The sequence below is a fragment of the Metopolophium dirhodum genome, chromosome 6 (assembly GCF_019925205.1).
Source record: "Metopolophium dirhodum isolate CAU chromosome 6, ASM1992520v1, whole genome shotgun sequence".
Classification (NCBI taxonomy): domain Eukaryota; kingdom Metazoa; phylum Arthropoda; class Insecta; order Hemiptera; family Aphididae; genus Metopolophium; species Metopolophium dirhodum.
This window is the reverse complement of record NC_083565.1, coordinates 28,948,508-28,968,256: the sequence shown is the minus strand read 5'-3', so window position 1 is coordinate 28,968,256 and position 19,749 is coordinate 28,948,508. Positions and strand designations below refer to the sequence as shown.

Genomic DNA, 19,749 nt, shown 5'->3' with positions numbered 1-19,749 from the left:
GTAGGATGGCAGGTTAGTGGATGTGGTGGTGGGTAGGTGGGGGGAGGGGGAAATATTTGTTGCACACATACGTAACTGGTTATGAACCGGTTTCTGTTCGACTTTGTTTCCCTCGAAACGCGAGTATTTACGACCAGATTTTGATAGTTGCAGTGTACCTACGCCCAACAGACACAAAACCAGCAACACGAAATGTCAGGACAAGTTCAAATTACCTGCAGGTGTTCGTCCCACTTATAATATTATATTATTTCCTTCTAAATTCTATCGACAAACGAGTCTATTTTACACATTCGACCGGCTGGAGGCTGAACCATCATAACGAAATAAAGTCACAATGCAGGGGCGGGGTGTTACCGAATTGATTATCGGACAAACCTTTATTTTCAGACCACTATTGACGTTTACTAATATTATTACTTACATCGACGTAATTTAAATTTTTGATCGGCAATGTTGTTAAATGTTTTTTTCTAATCAACTTATAGGCACACGATCATCGTATATTTATCTACAGGGTGTAACAGGAAGAACGGAAAAAAAAAATTATGTTACTTAAAACGTATGACAAAAATTTTTGAAAATTATTTGGTTGAATAGGTATTTTAAAAAATATACTCATGTGATATTATTATAATTAGTACGGGAGCTGATAAGTTGAGTTAATATTATTTGTATACAATAATATACTTGATAATAAGTTTCAAGTATATTGTTTGTATATAATAATAAACATGAGAAGTTTCAAGTTATAGTTATTCTTGGTTATTTAAAATTTAATTTCATCCCAATTTTAACATGAAACAACTATAAAAAAGTTAGGTTAGTGTATGTCACTCTGCTGTACAGTAGGTTACAAAGAAGTCACTGTATAATATATGGATGGTATTAAATTTGAATTTAATGATTTAATGATGTAATTTAAAATATTTTATTTTACATTCTTTTATTTTCTTTTTTTTAGTTAATATAATAAGAGAATATTTTATTTACCTAAAATTATAATATTAGAAGTGTTAAAATGTTAGTTGAGTATATAATATAATTGCTTTTTCCCTTTTTGATTACAATATTCTTTAATAATTATAAAATCTTCCACCAATTAATGTTAATTACTATATGCTATACCTATATGAATAGTATAATAAAATCATTACACAGATATGGTAATAAATATATATATATGTATCTTGAATTATTTAGGGTAATCGAGTAGGTAACTTGGGTCCCTTATGGTTTCTATTATTTTTAACAATTTCTTATATTAATCTAATAATCTTATACAAATACTTATATCTTTTTATGTATATATTTTTTATATTATATTTATTTATTTTTATTTAAAAATTTTTATTATTTTTATACCCTCCACTATATACTATTATTAATATTACTTATATATATTTTTTATTGTTAGTTTATCCTTATTACTTTCATCCCTATACGTGGTTATATTAAAATATGCTAATATATCCTTTAATCTTAAATGTTTTATTATTATTATTTTTTCCTATTTGTATATCCTTAACACAGTAATCAAGAATCTATTTATTCGAAATAGTCAGTGGCAAAAATATGTCTAGCAATTAATTGATCTAATATCGCGCCTATAGTTAAACAAACTGGTCTATTTTGTTGTGGAATGTTACAAATCGCATGGAAAAACGTAGTCAAAAAAATCATCACTAAGTTTAGTGCTCCTTCTGATAATGGTATTGGCATTCTATTATTTGCTTCTAACACATGTTGTCTGAAACAACTTACGTAGGTATACCATGGCTCTTCGGACTAATTGAATGTGTGCACTAATTAATAACACATTTTTTAAGCCACTAATAAAATCGATCGCTTGTAGTGTTAGTGAGTACTCCAAAGATACTGCTGTGTTTTCGCCCTTATGATTATAAGTTTAAATTTATTGGCTATATGTATTATGTATATTTTATTTTGACGTTTTATCTTGTTTATTTCCTGAAACATAATTTATATAGATTCGTTTACATCATTATTTATTATATATCTATAACGCGTAATCATATTATTATGTATTCCCCCATTTTTCTTTAAATTATTTATCTAACGTTATTCTTTATTATTTTTATTAAATATTATTTTTTTTTTATCAATTTACTTATTACTATTATCATTTTTTTAATAATATTTTATACAAATTACCTATTTGATTAACATTACCCTTTTTAAAATCAAATTTAATTTAATTTAATTCGTCATTATAATCGTTATATATTAACATATAAAAAAAATAAAAAAATGTTGATGACCAATAAAATACGTATTATAATATGTAAATAACATTAAAAAAAAAAAAATGACATACTTGTCAGGTATTAAATAATTGGTTGGCAACTTTTTGTTTACCAATTAAATAAGTAGGTATGTATTATAATATGTAAATAACATTCAAAAATGACATTGAATAACAGAGGCCCGAGTTGGACTAAATAAGTAAAACTTAATTTACACAGTAAAAACGTAACGCAATTACTTTTGATAAGTAATTTCTAAGAAGCAACGCACTAATTTCCAACGTTATTAAAATAATAGTTTTTAATATATTACAAAAACAAGCCGATAGGGATATCCCAGGAAAAATAAAAAATCAATTATATTTATTTTTGATTCCGATAATAGTTAACAATATTATTAAACATTCCAGGAATAAATGTTATCACTTTATTAGCAGAAAGAAAACAGTTTGGTCTAAAAATAAAATTTAATTAAAATTGACTTGTGAATATATATCCATTTAGGTGAGATGATTGTACATTTGTATATTATAATAGGTAGGTCTTTTATCACTAGGTCTATGATTGTAAAATATATACATAATAATAAGTAAGTAACGTTATTTGTAACGCACTACTTTATTAATGAAAAAGTTTTGTAACGTTTAAAAGTAATTTACCCAATACTGAATTTACAGAAATTTATACATGACTATAATAACTTATAAAATACTTAGAGTAGTAAATTTAACACATATCTGAACATAAGATTACTTGTATCACATTAATTAATTGATAAGAGATTTTTATGACGGTAAAACTAAAAGATAATATTTTTGGCCAAAGTTAAACACACGCCTTTTTGGCAAAAAAAATACATTTGAAAATGTCATTGTATGTATAAAATATAATAATATAGGTACTCTAAAAGTTTCATATACCCACGACTAATATACATTTTTAACTACTAAATAATTTGTACATTTTCAATTTGATAAATTTAGTCAACAATTTTGTTTATTATGCTTCCACAACTATTGCATATAATATGCATATACAATAATAAAAATAATCCGACGATTAGCACACAATGATATAATGATTATAAAGGTGACGATTGGTGCTCACACAATATAATAAAATAAACGGACAACATATCTTTATATACCTATACTACTTATTTAAATAATTCTGAACTCACTCGCATCTATACAAACAATGACCTAGGTATAATTTTTGATGCATATTATCTATCATTTAATGAGCATTATTTATACATTCAAACAAAGCTTCTTCTATGGTAGATTTTATAAATTGAAGATGTAAAAGTTTTAATAAACCATAATATACATTAATATCAGTTATTATCGCTCATATTGAAGTATCTACCTTATATATAGGTATAACGGATGTTAATGTCTTTTACATCATGGACGCTGCTCTAATAAGACTGGGCCGATGTACCTACTTGGATTGTAATATACTCGATAATAGTAAACTTAAAACTGCTTGATATAACATGATAATATAATAACTAAAATTAAAAAGTGTGAGCAATGTATAAATCGAGCCAAAACTACGTATTATATTTTCTTTGGAAATAACATGGTCTTCCGGCTTCAACACTCGTAGATAAGAGTTTTTTCGTTGCCCAGGAGATGTACGCTAAATAATATTATGTATTGTTTATACGTTCCTCCGATTGCGAATTTTCTTCGTCAGTACAGTTTTAATTTCATACGAATTATTTTCCAGTTTTAAAAAAGTTGTTTTAGTGTCACTTTATCCAAATTATAAATAATGCGTGTATATTTTTTTTTTATAAAATTAATTTAAGTTTTAAAATAACCATAGAACGAGAAACAGAAGTATTGAATGTGGAATGACGAATACAACACTATAGGTACGGATATCATGAATATGTTTTTAGAAAACTTACGATTGACGGTAATTGGTAATATCTCACAATAACATAGTAGGTACCGTCGTTAAAAATAAATATATTTTATTCTCATCGGAGAGATGAATGTACCTATTGGCTTTACAATGATGTGGGTTTTTTAATATATTATAATTTTGTATGTAAAAAAAATTTTAAAGTAAATAATAACCGTAGAGACTTTAAATTTATACCAAATACTTGCTATTGCTTTTTCAAGATAAAATACAAATTTAAAAAATATTTTGGATCTCATTTGAGCTATATTTATAACATAATATATTTGTTATACATTGTTGACTTATTTTAATTTTTTTTTCCATTTACAATACACATAACCATTTTAACATAAATATGTTTACCTATGTGAACAGATATTTTTATTTTTTAACCGATTTTGCGTATCGCTTTACGTATCACCATGGAAACTAATAAATTGTAAAAATTACATTATTCCCACTACCTAAGTATATCATATACAATTAATGGTTACATATTATTACATATTTATGATTCATAAAAACGCATAAATGTGTTTATTTTATATTTTAGTTTTGTGCCAATACCTATAAGATATAAATAACACTTATATACTAACCAAATTAATATAATATATGTATTTTATTAAAACAAATACATTGAGTCTCGTTAGTCGTATTTTAAAATTGAAAAGTGTACAAATTGTAGATACATATATAAAATTATGCATTGTTGACTTATTTTAATATTTTATCCAATTACGTATGTAGCTACATTTTATTTGTAAGTAAAACGCTTGAAAATGCAATACAAGGTCCATAATTTGTTCTTATAACAGATAAAAAAATATCGAAAACACATAACCGTTTTAACATAAATATATTTACCTATGGGCTGTGTACAGATATTTTCATTTTCTATCAGATTTTGCGCAACACTTTTCGTATCACCATGGAAACTAATAAAATGTAAAAATTACATAATTCCTAGGTATACCATATACAATTAATGGTTACTTATTAATATATATTTATGATTCATAAAAACGCCTAAATGTGTTTATTTTATATTTTAGTTTTGGGCCAATACCTATAAGATATAAATACTGCCGTCATAAACAAAAACGCCGCAAGTCCCAAAGAAATAAAAAATGAGGTAATAAGAAAAAAAATTAATGTGAAATTCGGCTTTTGTAGATGAATATGCCGTATGTCTAAAATATTACAAAATACTGACATTTTTATCAATAATCAAATAACTAAAACACCGTAAGTAGTAGAAAAATTCGTGGGTACTAACTAGGTAATAACGCCGTAAAATCATTATACTAAGCATTAACGAAGTAAGTATTGTTGAAGATACGGCATTTTATCTTAGTCTGTAGAACAAATTATAATTGGCGGCGTTTTGGCTTAGTAACACGAACTGGTTTACTTATCGCAAAGCAATTTGACTATCGGAACAATTTATTGACTTATTCAATATTTCATTATTTAAACATATGACTTTGATGATTTCGCCATTGTTGGCAATGCAAATAAATCTAAAGTTGTTGTAAAAAAAATGGAACTCTCGGACTCTTTTTTATGGAAGGATTATAAAGCACAGCAAAAATTGACCAAATCAACAAATCGTATTTTACTCAAAGACGTAGTATCTGTTCAAGTCAAACGTGGGAAATTTATATTGTACATGCTAATTATAAAAATTATGTATAAAGTATTTTTTTTTTTATTTATAAATTGACATAGAAATAATATTTTTGTTTTGTGAATTCATTCAAATTTAAATGTATAAATAATTTGATCATATCAGAAATTGTTACTAACGAGTTACGGCATTCTTGCTTTTGAATAAAGTATCAAAAGTTTATACCAATACTATATGGTACAACGTGAAAAGTAAAATATCTTTTCAATTATTAATTTAATCATATTTATTTTTGTTGCATTGCATTCGTTGGGTAAAATTACATAAGAAACCATATATCATATTTAAATAATTAGAATGTACAAAAAATACAAAAACGCGTTTTTCTCAAAATCGTTTTTCGGTGACCTACGGCGTTTTCGCTCATGACGGCAGAATAACACTTATACTAACCAAATTAATATAATATATGTATTTTATTGAAAACAATAATCTAAATATTATTAAAACCAACGTTTACTAATAACTAACAACAAACACATTGAGACTCGTTAGTCGTGTTTTAAAATTGAAATATGTCCTAATTGTAGAAATCGAGCAAAATTCATGATATACACTATACAGTATATTATTATGTACCTACATTAAGTATATTTTATATTCTATATTCTGTTTGGAGATAAAACGGACTGGCTACAAAACTTAGATACGCGTTTTCTTCATTGTCCAGGAAATATTTTCTGTAATGTTTATTCTTAAACACGTTCGTCCGATTGCGAATTGTCATCGTCAGTTTAGTTTCGAATTCGTATTCGTATTCGCAATACGTATCGGATTTATATATAACCTTCTTTACGTGGAACCTTGTTTTAAATTTTCAATCCTTAGCTATAAAAGTTGAATATTTTATGAATAACAACAAAATAGTTATTAAATTCTAAATTTGATAAATGTTGTCAAAATTCAAACATTAAATGCTTATAAATACTTGTGTATATGTATTTTTAATATTTTAATATTTTTCAACTGCTATTGTAACAATATATCAGGAGCCTTCCATTAAATTGTCACTCTTTTTTAACCAACAAATAACATTTTATTGATATTTATAGAAAAAAAAATAAAAAATTGAAAGCTGACAATTTCCGTAAACAGCTCAAAAAGAGTCAAAATATTTTAAAAATTTTTTGGTGTATATAAAATGATAATATAAACACTCAGTGGAATTTTCAAGTATCTACTGTAATTCATTTTTTAATTACAACATAATAAGAAAATCGTCGCATGAGAAATCGTGTTAATATCAAATGTTGTTGAAATATGAATTTCAAACGCTCATAAAAATTTAATTTTAATTTCTTGAAGACAAATTTTTTTTTTGAAAAAGGAGGACAAACGTATGAGGATTTTTGTATTACATTTTCAAATTATAGATTTAAAAAGAAATTTTTTTATGAATTTCTAGCTCAATATAATTTGCAAACTTTCGTAATTTTTACGTTTTTTGTCAATTTTTGAACTTTAAATGTTTATAAAAAAAAAATGTGACCATGGATTTTTGATTTTTTTTTCTCTGTATTTGAAACATTATATTAGGAGCCTTATATTACATTTTCAAGCTTCTTTAACCAACAAATAAAATGTTATTGATATTTATAGAAAAAAAAGTTACCAACTAGATTCACTTTCTTATCAGAAAAGATACTGTTGAAGAAAATCGAAGCATTTTTACTGTCCTAAAAGGTGATGACAGACACAAAAAAAAACACTTCATTGTAAAATCAATACATTCGTCACTCTGCTCAGAATCTAAAATAATATATTATATAATATGAAAATAAACATTTTTTGCGTACCCTTAAAACTTTTCGTGTGCGTATCGTGGATTTGCCATTCCTGTTATATTGAGTCAATAAGCTTGAAAATGAAATACAAGGTTCTTATGATGTGTTGTTTATACAGCAGATTAAAAATATTTAAAATACACGAATAATTATAATTTTTATGTTCAAACATTTACGATATTGTATATTTAAACAACAAAATGATTTTAGCATTTCAGTTAGGTATATAAAAAAATGTTATATGGCGGAATTTGAAACTCTTTTGGTCAATACCTATGTTTATTATTATTCTTTGATTATTTTTTTATTTTAGTGTATATAAACATTGTACCTATACATTCATAACTTATTAAAGCTATGCTATTATAATATAATATTAAATAAAACTATACTACACAGCAGAGGTAATATAGTATGAATATGTAATACAGTTTATTGTGTACCTATATATAGGCAAATATCTGCAAATTTACGGAATATTTAACCATTTTAAGATGTAATTATAATATTAATATGTGGCCCAAGTACCTGGTAGTCATACAAAATAATTAACTCTAATTTTTACATATTTACCGTATTTCTGATTTCGATAATAAAATAAAAGTTACAATATTGACACCCTAACTAAATTAATCTATAATTTTAGGACCAACGAATCCAGCGCGATGGTAGTGGCGCAAAGCTAAGTAAAAAAAAATAGCGGAGTACCTAGCCACTAACGTAAAATAACAGGACACCGAGTTTTAACATAGAAAAATCGTCCTAATTTATGTCAATTCTTTGCCAAGCTCTACAGGGCAAACGGCTGAACATATAAAGTAGTATGAGGTATCAATCGATCAGAAATATTGTGTAGGTGGGTATAGAGGAATTCGCTAGCAGATTGGTTAAATAGTTTGTAAGTTATAAGCAAAAATGTTCAAGTACTTTTAAGACCGATTTTGCGTACGGAATAGTGATGGATAAGCGGTGGGTTGGGGAACGAAAATATCGTAAGTTTCCCCCGACCCGCCGCTTATCCATTCACACTACTCTCATCGCGGCGGCGGCAGCGACGATGTACTACGACGACGCACGGAAGTACGAAGTATTTTGAACAACTCTGCGAAAAAAAATTGGAAAAAAGTTCAATAGTGGCGTCAGCAAATTGGAACATAAAAAATTACTTTACTTTTATACATATAAGGATATTTATAATTTCGGCAAGTATTTCTACGTCATAAATATCGCGGTAGTAGCCGTGTTATGATACGTACGATCGTCCGTAGACAAATTAACTGCCCTATAGTAGTAGTATATGATTTGGGGAGTTCAGACCGCCGACCCTTCTGACCCTTCTGACCCTTCTGACCCTTCTGACCCTTCTGATCATCAGCTGCCTAACCTCGCGTACGTGTGCGACATGTATTTTCCCCACCACCCTTTTCCCTGCCATCGTGGGTCGCCGCCGCACTTTTCGTACGTACGCGAGGTTAGGCGGCCGATGCTCAGAAGGGTCAGAAGGGTCGGCGGTCTGAACTCTCCAAATCATATATACTACCACTATAGGGCAGTTCATTATGTTCCAATTTGCTGACGCCACTATTGAACTTTTTTCCAATTTTTTTTCGCAGAGTTGTTCAAAATACTTCCCTGAGTGTCATCACGTTGCCCGATTTTCATTTATTTGTCTGAGGGGGGAAGAGAGGGTTTGTATTATATTTAATGGTTACGGTATTTTAGAGTAGGTATTGTTTAAATAATTTTTTTACAAAGTTGTTCCAAACACTCCTCTGAGTAATCTATTATTTCCAATTGTATTGTTAGTTAAGAAAATGCAAATTCCGTTGTTTAAAAATCCGTGATTTTATTCGTTATTTCAGTACCTAAAATGAATGAACTGTAATCCGTTTTTATGTTTGAAATATACCAATAATGTCTGTTGTTTGCGAGAAATGTACATGCACGATGCACAGATTATATTATAATCGTTTACGCTCTCTGTCGTAAATAAAGACTGCCGAAATTATAAGCAATTATTAATTAATATACATTATGTTATATAAATAGTTTTAATATTAAATACATGAGAGTTGTATGGAAAACATCGATCACTTTATTTTTATACCACGACTAGCTGGATAATTATTGTATATAATTACAATTATTATATAAATTGCGTTATTAAAAAAATGTAGTTTCAACTTTTACATTACTTTAACGAGTTTAACGATTAGTTAAAATGTTTTGTCTTTATGACTTTATCTACAATTGAGATGCGTTAATTTTTTCCCGGGAGAAGTCGGGCAATACAGCTAGTAAAAATATAAAAATAAAGCTGACATTCCAAAACAGTAAAAAATTATTATAATATTTTGACAGAGTCCGAACGGTTTTGGAGCCGTGGTTTTTACGTTTTGAAGCCATCGGTAAGATTACATAGGGCCCAATACGTAGGCTTTAATTGATATTATTATTGTATTACCTATATAATATGTAAGGCCATCTCCAAACTTTATTCCACACGTGTTATGTAGACTTATACAAATATATTTTTAAATTTATTTTGAAAAAGAGGTAACTAGCCCTTTACATTAGTAATATAGAAAAGTTTTCATTTTTTTCTTATCTTGAATTGTATGAGGGTTTTGTGCACAATGAGCGCAGTCCAGAAAATCAACGTAAGCTCTAAATTGTAGCAGTAAGTATATTATTAATGAAATTTCGAACTATTTTGGGTATAAATAAAATCGTTGTTTTACGTTTAAATAAACAATTAAAAATATATTATGTTTAATATATTCATTGAAATTTGAACTATAAATATCCATGTTAAGTTTATAAATTATAAATATACTAATTATTCTATAATAGAATGTTTCATTTTTTTTTAAACTTAATAGGATATTTATATAGTTCAAATTTCAACGAATATATTAAACATAGTATATTTTAAATTGCTTATTTATAATAGAATTTTTTTCTCTTTTTTTTTTTTAATATTTGAAGATAATTTTCGAGGTATATGTTAAAATTTAAATATTTGTATAAAAAGGTATTATTTTTCAAATTAACGAGTTCCTTCAAAAAATTTTATCATTTATAAAAATCATAAAAAAAACTACAAGACTTTTTTCCAAAAATTATTTAAAAACCAGAATTACAAATTGTCTACTACTTTAGGTGTTTCAGTATTAAAAAATAAAAATAAATAATATATATTGATTAGCACTATAGTCAGGTCTTCTTATTACAATCTGTATAATACAATTTAAGATGATGGCCCATGGTCAAAAGTAGGTACAATAGGTACATAGTTTACAAGATATTTATAGAGTTATATATAATAGTTTATAGATAATAGTTTACAAAATATTTAACCTAATTAAATATACAAAACAAATGTGCATCAAGAGTTAATATAGTAGAATAGGTCTGGTGTAACAAAGTTAATTTAAATAGTAAAGCACGTATGACTAAAGGTCCCGGGCGGTAATATAAAATCAATTGTGGTCTAATGCATGACATTACGTTTTACGTGGTATATATTTCGGTAATAATAAAACCTTTGTACAACACTGGTACCTATATGTTGCATCCGAAGAGACAGATTAACATAGAATGGCGGTATAGGAGAGGATTTTGATGTTGAATCGCGGACGTTTCGTCCCCGTTTATTATTAAGATAGGACATTTGGCCCCCGGGAGTTCATATTATCGTCTTTGTAGTCAAAATAATATTTTGAAAAAAGTTATTAGTTTTAATAATAATAATATAATATTTATTAAATAAATAAATATATGTAAAACCCCAAAGGGTAAGAGTACAGTATTGAAAGACTAAAATTATCGTTAATTTAACACATGAAGACAATAGTTGAAATAACTGAGAATAAATTAAATATAAGCATCAAAATTAGAAATTTTATTACAAGTTGTTGGTTAGGCCATCCCCACATATTAATATAAATTATATTGAAATTGTATGTTTTTTAAAAATAATTGAAATTTTAAATTAAAAATGCCATTTAAATGTAGTGATTTCTAAATACCGGGGACCAAACGTCCTATGGGTAGGTAAATAACATCACATAACTCCCTGGGGCCAAATGTCTTATTTTAATAATAGACGGGGACGAAACGTCCTTTACCTTTGATGTTATAGTCCGCTACTCGAAAAGTGGCCACTGGCCCCCGTCATTCGCACACCGAAAACCGACCACGGATTCTTAAACTGCACAGGGACGCTACGCGCGCTCGTGTTTGTTATGTGACACGGTCCCTTCTTCAATTTACAATATTATTAGGTTAACTGTTATTTAGTTTCAGCTGCACCTGTACTGGAAACTGTAGCTGCAACTGTAATGTATTATGGGTGGATCGTAGCACGTTTATAGTGTATAGGTACGGCTGTGAATTTTGCGTATTCAGGGAGGATCTCAAAAAAAATCATAGGGGGTGTAATCTTTAAAATTGCCGACTAGAATTTGAAATTCAAAATTTTTGGTAACTATTAATTTATTTTTAGTTACAATATGCTATACATTTATAATTTCTGTATTACCTTATGTTCTAATGTATGTTTAAATTAAATTTGAAGTTGAAACTTAGAAATTATACCACCTAAATTATTATTTTTAATTTATATCAGAAAGAAATAACATCAACAAACATAATATGAAATAGGTAATAATTATAATTCATCACTTATTATTATTGTTGCCAATTCATTATCTACATTATAAGAATCGTCCTCTTCTATCATAATCTATATAAATATAAAATAATCTCAATAATTGTATTTTCATAAAATGTAGATAGGTACCTAATTATTTACCAATGGTTTTAATCTAATTATTAAAAAATATTAGATTCTGAGTAATATGTATAATATTTTTAAAATCTATATTTTTAATATCTTTATTAATTAATCTATATATCGTATATTATAAAAGTGATGAACCATATTATGTAGATATAAGATATTTTAAGCCTTGAAATAAACAGGGTAGGTTTTAAATGAAAAATTACAATTTACAACTCGTGGTACTTTCTAAGCCTTGTACCGGAAAATAACTTGCTAAGTAAGCACAATTATTAAAATACCGAATAAGGTGTACAACAGGAACAGACTGTTGTCAACTTACGGATATTAAACACACAGATTATATCGGACCCGGACATTTCGCCGCCACCGTTTCGCCGCCAGACCAAATTTCCGACCCACCTTCCCAATTTTTAAAACATATTCATAGTTTGTTTATTATAATTTATAGCAGTTGTATTGCATTTTTTAATCATATTAGATAATTTACGTACATATCACCAGCCCCCCCAAATATAATTTTTGACATTTTTTTTTTGCGAAACATTAGTGTGCCATTAGTGTGAATTTGTGTGACTATTTTCAGAATTTGTGCGATACTGGTTTAACCGTAAATTCAAAAATATATATGGGGGGCTGTAGAAATGTTCCCCAGCCCCCCTCATAGAAAAAATTACAATTTTCAAAATTTTCTTTTGCCAAACATTAGTGCGTCATTAGTGTGAATTTGTGCGACAACAACCAGAATTCGTGCGACACCCGTTATACTCGGAAAAATCGTTTTTCCATTTTGAGCATTTCCCCAGCCCCCCCTCATGGAAAAAATTACAATTTTCAAAATTTTCTTTTGCCAAACATTAGTGCGTCATTAGTGTGAATTTGTGCGACAACAACCAGAATTCGTGCGACACCCGTTATACTTGGAAAAAATTGTTTTTCCATTTTGAGCATTTCCCCAGCCCCCCTCATGGAAAAAATTAAAATTTTCAAAATTTTCTTTTGCCAAACATTAGTGCGTCATTAGTGTGAATTTGTGCGACAACAACCAGAATTCGTGCGACAACAACCAGAATTCGTGCGACACCCGTTATACTCGGAAAAATCGTTTTTCCATTTTGAGCATTTCCCCAGCCCCCCCCCCCCCCCCATTATGGAAAAAATTACAATTTGCAAATTTTTCTTTTGCCACCATACATTTTTGCGCTGTCTTCCAGGTAAGTCAAAATATTAAATTTTAACATTGGATCTAAATCAAAAATGTTCATATTCAGTCATCACCAATATTACTTAATGTATTCAGATATAAAATAAGACCTTTTATATATTGCATGCTTGTTTAGAAAATAATATCACATTATTGTACTTTCAGTATAATTTTAAATACGATTTTTTTAAATTTTTTTTTTAACAAATCGTTGTGGTAGGTCTTATTAAATTTAAATATGTAAATGTACAAACTATAGACAACACAATATTATATCAATGAATCAAAATAAGGTTTCTAAAATTATGTACCTATGTAATTAATTTTTTTAATTTAAGCTAAATTAATTTTGTTATTTACAATTAAAATAATGAATTCATAAATACTTTCTTGATACTTAGTAAAAATAATTATATGGGCCTGTGCCAGAGTAAGGTAATGTGTGCCCGATCCACTGCGACCTCTTATATCGGCTATGCGCGCCTTGCTCTCAACATTGTTTTTCCGATATAAATCTAAGAACATCAATGCTTGGCCTGGTATGCATTATTTTGTTTGTAGGTTTATTCAACCTGGATTCGTCTAATATTTTCGGAAGACACATAGGTAATTATAGTGTTATATTAAAGCTGTAAGGATTGGTTTTGTGTAGGTATTTGAATTTATTAAACATAATATTAGCGTAATAAGAAAAATTGGCAAATTGTAATTTTTTCCATAATGGGGGGAGGGGGGCTGGGGAAATGCTCAAAATGGAAAAAACGATTTTTCCGAGTATAACGGGTGTCGCACGAATTCTGGTTGTTGTCGCACAAATTCACACTAATGACGCACTAATGTTTGGCAAAAGAAAATTTTGAAAATTGTAATTTTTTCCATGAGGGGGGGGGCTGGGGAAATGCTCAAAATAGAAAAACAATATTACGTGTATTCACAAGTCATACACTCGTACAACTAAGCGCAAATGATTCTAGTATCCTACTATTATATAGGTACCTATACTATTCTACACACATATACAAAATCCTAAAATATAGGTAATATAATAGAGTATATTGGATTCTGAGTTTAGGTTACGTTAGGTTAATATAATACCTCTATCGTATTAATACCTTATAATTTATTAGGTAGTTATTTGCTCAATAACTTATGGCTTAAAGGTATAAAATATATAATTAAAATGTTATATATTTATGTATTATGTCTTAAGCTGTTGTATAGGGCTCAGCCCGTTAGTAAATAAATATAAATATAAATATTTAATTAGTTAAGTAGGTACATAATATGTAAATATTAAAAATACCGTCCAATTAAATAGCAAACCAATCACACATTTAGATTGTTACATAATTATACGCGCCTACATATTTTATTTATGAGCATATATTATAATATATTAATTATAGGCACCTACCTACTTATATAATTATTAATACAACAGTATTACAACAGTAATACAATATGATACTGCGATGAGTTATGAATTATAAATATGACTTGTCACTGTTTAAATTACTTGTCCTGTAATGAGTGTAATGTAAACATCTATGATTTTTACTGACTATACGTTCCAATTTCTAATTTTTTTTTCAAAATGGTAGGTATACCATAATGTGCCCACGATGATAACAAAGACATTTTTTATGTTGGCCGGTCGAAGCATTCTGATTTAAATTACGCATAAACAGACTGACAGAATTAATTATAAATATAGGTAACTAAGAAGTAAGTACATAAGTTATTTACTGTACACAATTATTATACATGTGTATACAAAACTGATTTTGTATCACAAGAATAATATAAACCTTTATTTATAAAAAAAACTTTTATGCGAAATATATTATCTTTTTACACCTATCATTGTTATTTATTTTATAAACCTATCTATCTAAGTCGAAAATATAACTCTTTTCCATCAAACCTATTCCTTTAAATAGTGTTTACTATATGAATATATTAGTCTAGCTAGACAATAATACCTCATTACCTCCATATGATACAGTATTGACTGTAGACGTATTATATTCAAAATATATTTATATTTTAAGTAAACATTTTGGTTATAACTTTACTATATAAGTATTTAGTATATAATGGTCTCTTAAACGTAATTTGTATACAATTTAATGTTTCTCAAATTAATTCTAAATTAATTCTCAAATTAAAAATTACAAATCATTTTGCACTTAAAAATTTAAAAATTGTTAAATTTGTATAGCTTAGGATTAGTTCAAACTGTAACCAAAAAAATCTAAAAAGATATTATACAGTTCTTTTATAGTACTTCATATTACACAAGCACTTCTTCTTAAAGCACTCCTCACCTACTACGTTATACATATTAAATATTATTATACATTTTTTTTCCTAAAAAATTTATTTTTTGCTATTTTTAATCACTCATTTTTTAAGTTTTACTTTTTTTACAACATGCATTTGTATAATGGCATACTCGAAAGCAGAATATTTTGCACAGTACTATAATAAATAATGATGCATCAGAATTTTGGACGAGTAGCTTATGAGTTGTAACTTGTAAGTACCTATTTAAAGCTTGTATGAGTGGAGAAGTAGACCAACATTATGAAGCCTTGCCACTCACCACTCAAACTATTTGTCAAAAATACGATTTTAAGTCATCGGAGTACTCAGATTGTTCTGATTTGGAATAAATATCTAAGAATGTTTTGGAAATTGTATGAGTAGAAATTACCTTTATAGTATTTATTGAAAATATCAGGACCCTACGATTTTATATTTTGAATTACAACAAAAAAAATTTCGACTTTATCGTTAACTGGGAGTGTGTACATTTGTAAAATTGAACTGTAATCCTTCCTTTCTTCTAAAATAACGAGTTAGGATTCTAATAAATTAATACAAATACAAATCTAACTATTCATTAAGTCAACACTCCGGCCTCTGGGCCTGGGGTCTAATGGCCCATTATCGAAAAATTAAAAAAAAATTGTACTTACTTCTACACTTGTAGGTGATTCATCATGGCCGCCATGGCCATTCACGACACGTATTTCACCAGAGGTGATGTATAATATACGGCCTTTGCAATTTATGTCTCTTCAACGAAATCTGTAGGATTTAGTTGTATTATTGTTTATTAACTTGTAAAATACATGCCTTTATGGCACTTCACATCAGAATTTCGGTTGCTTTTGACCTCAGAATCCGTCGTCAAAAATATTATTACTTCTCTTTTAAATTTAAGAACTTCTTGTTAGGAGAAGTAATAGTATAATGACGATCTATATTGATTAATAATAATTAGAGTGTACACTTTTATGTACCATCAGTGGCGTCATTTGGGGGGGGGGGGGCAAGGTGGGCATTTGCCCCTGTCTGATTTTAAAAGCAGCCCTATGGGCCGGTGTCCAGTTGTTGCCGTTTTACCATTATTATATTTTATCAGCGTAAAAACGTGCCTATAATAATGTTATAATAATATTTTTAGTCAAACATTTGCTGTCTGGGTATTTTATAATATTTTCAGAAAATATTATAGTATGTACTAAGAAATTATTGTCACAATGATACATTTTTACTAATTGATAGTTGGAATATATTTAGACGTATGCGGGGACGTACACATTGTATGTATGGGTATGTATTTATGTATGTTTGTTTGTGTGAGTGTGTTTTGTGAAGGAAAATGAACAGTTAGTATCATAATCTCGTATAGTTTAATTTCTAAAATCTAAAATGATTACAAATTCTAAAAACAACAACCGATTGACGCTCTTATCATTGATCCCGGACTTCATAACTTGCGACAGTCGTGTATGATTCAACTATTTTGCGTATTGTGTTAATTTAGTTGAGTACCTAAATTAAAATTAATTTTTTTCGTGACGCATGTTTACATTAATCTTTTAATTTGGGCAAAATATGATCTAAAAAAAATAGATGGGTGGTTAGGTGGTGCGACTAAAAATATAAAATTACCGCAAACTGCTCGAAAAGTATCGAAAATAATTTCTAACATGTTAATAAACAGACAAAACTTGAGCCGGTAATCAAGCAACAAAAAAAAAATTATATTATAATTTAAGATAATATTAATTTGTAAATATATCATATACTTATATAAGATATATATATATACTTATATACTTATAATGAATCAGGTAAAATTGATTTATAGATAATGCAGTTAATAGATTTTCAAAAATAAAAAAAAGAAGATATCTTATAAACTACTAATATTTTTGCGGTTTTTTTTACCCATTCGGGCCGGTCTAAACCTTTGCCCCCCTCTATTGAAAACTGAAATGACGCCACTGTGTACCATTCCAAAAATATCTTATACTTGCCGTAGGACGTACTCAGACGTAGACAGTAATTAAGGAGTTCTTGGTAAACTAAATAAATTTATATAGTATACTGTCTACAATTATGTCTAGCCATATTATACTAACTGGAACTAACTTTGGTGTATATTATAGAAAATAGAAATAATTAAATAAAAATGTAAAACTTACTAAGACGGTTTCAAAGCGGTTTCAACAAACTAAGTTTAATTTTAGCACTAAATTTTGCTTTTGATAGAATAGGATTAAGCGTAAAATGCATAATATGTTGCATAGTATGTGCTAATATGTGTTAAGTTTTATATATAAATGACATCAGACGTCTCTCTCATAATAATTTTTATAAATATTATTTAGTATGGAATATGTAACAATTATTGTTATGTACTTACATTGGCGTACTCGAGGGCAGGGAAGGGGAGTTTTTAGAGGTTCAAATGGACAATTTAAAAATATAATATATTTACTTAAATATAACTATTATAATTTATTGGGAACAAATCTATTTTAGCACTCACGCTAGTTTTTAAATTTTTTTTTTTGGAAACCTATGTATTACAACGAATTAATAAGAACGATGACCCAAAAATCATTAGTTTATAACTTATAAGTTATAACCTCTTGCAAAGTTCACAATTTTCGGTGTTTTAGGCATTCGTACAACTCAATATTTTACCGCACGTTTGAAACATTTCTGTTTTACTGTTTTATCCTTTTTTTGATTTTTTTTTGTTTTAACGTACCTATGTAGTTAGGCATGCTCAATACGATGGAGAAATCTGAATTTGGCTGCCAGACTTATTATAGTTATATTTATAGCTAATTTAAGTTTTTGAAATTTTCATATACATCAGGGCATCCGGCGCGGCGTGGTCATTCGCTAGCTAGGACAATTAAAATCGAATACATTGTCAAGAATTGACAGGTGTCAGAATCATTTTTGTACCATAATTTTTAAAACGTTGATTTCTAATTAGGTTAGGTACATTGTGAACTTCATAAGGCTCTACTATAAAAACTAATAATTTCCTAGTAATTTTTGTACAATCGTTCTTACTAGGTTATAATACAAAGGTGTCCAACAAAAAAAAAATTAAAAATTTTCGAGGGAGCTAAACTAGATTTATAACGCTAAATTTAACAAATATTTTTTTTTGAAACAAATTTCAAACCAACCCGGAGGTTATCCAAAATTCCTGAGCACACCTCTGTGTACTTATGTCCCCACAGATAATGTTAAATTTGGATTCTATGATAAATTATTGTATACGATAAAAACGATTAAAAACGGAGACGGTTATAATATATTATGTAAATATATTATTGACATTTCAAAACTAATTTAGTATGATTGAAAGAATTGACTATTTATTTTATATTTATATATTATTGATACTGTATTACAAATGTACCATGACTAAAAAAATTGGCTGGTTGTTTTTAATCATACATAGACAGACATTGAAATCTCGTGAATATGTGTGACTGTCTTACTGACTACTGTTTTAGGTAGGTGTACATCATTTTTGTTAAACAGTTATTTTTTGGGGGATTAAATTTCTGGGGTTATCACTCTAGAAGCCGTTCTCCAGTCCCTCCCCCCCCCCCCTACAAAATAAATATTTGTGAAGTTATTTTATGCGAATATTTTGTAAGTAATCTGTATGAGCTTGCAAAACTTACATTAAATTACCTATTAAAATAAATAAAAACATTTTGTTAATTTCAAATGTGGTGGTACACATTTATATTTTG

At 28.0% G+C, this 19,749-nt stretch overlaps 1 protein-coding gene across 1 annotated transcript in view; it reads left to right on the top strand.

Annotated features, from left to right (window-relative positions):
* The window catches only part of LOC132946631 (uncharacterized), a 60,894-nt gene that overhangs the window by 28,289 nt on the left and 12,856 nt on the right, over positions 1-19,749 (top strand). The window lies entirely within an intron of this gene.